At 37.3% G+C, this 2996-nt stretch overlaps 1 non-coding gene across 1 annotated transcript; it reads left to right on the plus strand.

The window, feature by feature from the left end:
• The first annotated feature begins 2768 nt into the window (after positions 1–2768).
• Positions 2769–2840, plus strand: TRNAW-CCA (transfer RNA tryptophan (anticodon CCA)). The gene has a single exon. It is a non-coding gene; the product is annotated as a tRNA-Trp (tRNA).
• The last annotated feature ends 156 nt before the right edge of the window (positions 2841–2996 follow it).

The raw sequence follows: 2996 nt of genomic DNA on the forward strand, positions 1-2996 counted from the left end.
AGGTATAATGTATTTTTTAAATTTTTAAAATTATCTATTTATTTGATAGATAGAGACAGCCAGGAATCGAGAAGGAAGAGAGAGACACAAAGGCTTTCCCCCTACAGGTGGAGATCAGAGGCTCAAACCTGGATTCTTGTGCATTGTAACATGTGCACTCAACTAGGTGCACTACCACCCAACACCAGCTATGAATCTTTTAACTGGGTTTTTTTTTTTAAAAAAAAAAAAAGATTTTACTTATTTATTCACTTTTAACTGGGTTTTAATCATACTTAATTACACTTGGGCTATGTTCTTTATGCCAATGCAAATTTATGTTGTTGTTGCCAGGGCTGTCTAGAACTTCACATACCATAGTGGAATAGACTTATACATGACTCACTGTAGGAATCAGGAGGGAGCCCTTCAGATAAGGGAGACTTTATGAAGAGAACTTGGTGGCAGATAAGCATCTGTATTCAGGTGCATAGTCAACAGTGGTCCTGTGAAGATTTCAAAGTGGCTTTTGTCAAGGAGGACATGGAGATCTCAGAGATGAAACAATCTGAAAGGAATAAAGACATTTAGAGATCCGGACAAGCTACTGATGTCTTAAGAATTGATCAGCAGGTAATTTTAAGTGGGGATGAAACAGTCTGTGACAGAGATCTAACAAAAAATAAAAACAAACAAAAACAGGCTTTTATTCTTGAACTGGCTTTTTATATCTTTAAGACAGAATTCTAGATTTAAGTAATATTCACTGAATAGAAAGATAGTCAAACACAAAAATGAAACTATTAAAATCAGAGATCAAAGTTAAGATAAACAGTAAGTGTGTCTTGATGCTGAGGTGTCCTGAAAATTCTCTCTTGCTTTAACCTCAGACTGGAACAGTGTAATCAATATACATTTCATCCCAGAACTGATCACATTGAATACTTTGACAGTAGGCCATTTTTTCAGTTGCAGATCTTTTTTTTTATAACTTTATTAGTGATTTATTATTGACTTACAAAATTATGAGATAACATGGGTATAATTCCACACTGTTCCCACCACCAATATTTTGTCTCACTATTCCCTCCATTGGAACCTATAGCAGTTCTTCCAAGGTTACAGATATAGGTTGACCATTCTTTCTCAGGTATCTATCTTTAGTTATATCTATTTGGCAATTTTTTCTATGGTCCTGCCTCTATTCCTTTTTTTTTTTCTTTCTCTTTTAAAAATTTATCTATAAAATAAAAATAGAAAATATCGACAAAACCATAGAATAAGAGGGGTGAAATTCCACACATTTCCCACCACCAGAGTTCCATATCCCATTCCCTCTACTGACTGTATTCCTATTCTTTATCCCTCTGGGAGCATGAACCCAGGGTCATTATGAGGTGCAGAAGGTGGGAGGTTTGGCTTCTGTAATTGCTTCTCTGATGGACATGGGCATTGGCAAATCGATCCATACTCCCATCCTGTTTCTCTTTCCCTAGTGGGGCAGGGCTCTGGGAAGGTGGGGTTCCAAGGTACATTGGTGAGGTCATCTGTCTAGGTGAGTTAGGTTGGCATCATGGTAGCATCTATTGAAGGTCTTCTTAAACTACTGATCATGTCTTTTCTAGAAGACTAGTTCATTTGACTTCCTAGTGCTGTCATTTTCCAATCATTCATCCAGTTCTCCTATCTAGAAAAACTAATTTTCAGAAAAAGATGAGTCTGTTGTACATTAGTGGATAGCTTTTCACATTATTTTTTTTATAAGAGCTCTAGGGAACTCCTCCACTTTTTGAGAAATGGCCTGTGTGTAGATTTTAGGTCTTCTTTTTCTTTATTTTAAAAAAAGCTTTTTTAATTTTGTTTGTTTGTTTGTTTATAAGAAAGACATGAGGAAGGAGAAGGAACGACACATCACTCTGGCACATGTGTTGCCAGGGATCGAACTCAGGATCTCATACTAGAATCCAAAGCTTTATCACTGAACCACCCCAGAGTTTAGATCCTCTAAAAGATTTTAGTTGAGTGGTTTGGGAGGTGGTGCAGTGGATAAAGCACTGGATCCTCAACCATGAGGTCTGAGTTTGGTCCCTGGCAGCACATACATGTACCAGAGTGATGGCTGGCTCTTTCTCTCTTTCTATCTCTCTCATGAATAAATAAACCAAACTGCAGTGTCGGTTATGTTCTTACTCCTGCAAAAAAATTCTCGCTTAATTTTATAAACAGTTTCAGCTATAGTGGTATGATTTTCAAGGACTCCTGTATTATGAAATCGATCCTGTTTTCTGTCAAAAGAGAACTGAGAGAGCCGGCAGGAACTGTTGTTTTGCATAATGAATGCGGGACAATTAAACCCGGAAGCCCTCGTGTGAATTTATTTTTTTGAAATACTAGTTAGAATCCACAATCAACTTTGGAAACACATTCAAAACACACTGGTCAACAATTCTGTTTAGTGGAAGAGAGGGTGGGGAAGATATTTACACTCTTCTCTTCACCCTCACTGCACAACCGATTTTAAACAAAATATCCACATTTCTAAAAAGACAAAAACAACAAAACCCCCCATAAATATGAAGGTAATGGAGTAGGAAGAAATGAAAATAGACACGTCGTGTGCAGAAAAGATCAAGGGCTGACAGGATATTCCAAAATGAAACTGGAAGTAGAAGGAGGCAACCAGGTATTATTTCTAGGTACATTGTTGTTAACTATAATTTAGTAAAAAAAAAAAAAAAAAACCGCCATAAATCTGGTTGACAGGCAAAGAAACATACCGTGCGCCTGTGGACCTCGTGGCGCAACGGTAGCGCGTCTGACTCCAGATCAGAAGGTTGCGTGTTCAAATCACGTCGGGGTCAGTAGTTTTTATGGAAAGGAAAGTGTACCTTTTCTGCTTTCTTCACTTTTGGAAATATATACGTTCAACTTAAAATGACTATATATATATTGAACTTTAAAATGCAACGTTAATAAGAAACATATTTTGGGTGGTGGTGGTGGTGGAGCTGTGGCTA

Source organism: Erinaceus europaeus, chromosome 4, assembly GCF_950295315.1.
Source record: "Erinaceus europaeus chromosome 4, mEriEur2.1, whole genome shotgun sequence".
Taxonomy (NCBI): domain Eukaryota; kingdom Metazoa; phylum Chordata; class Mammalia; order Eulipotyphla; family Erinaceidae; genus Erinaceus; species Erinaceus europaeus.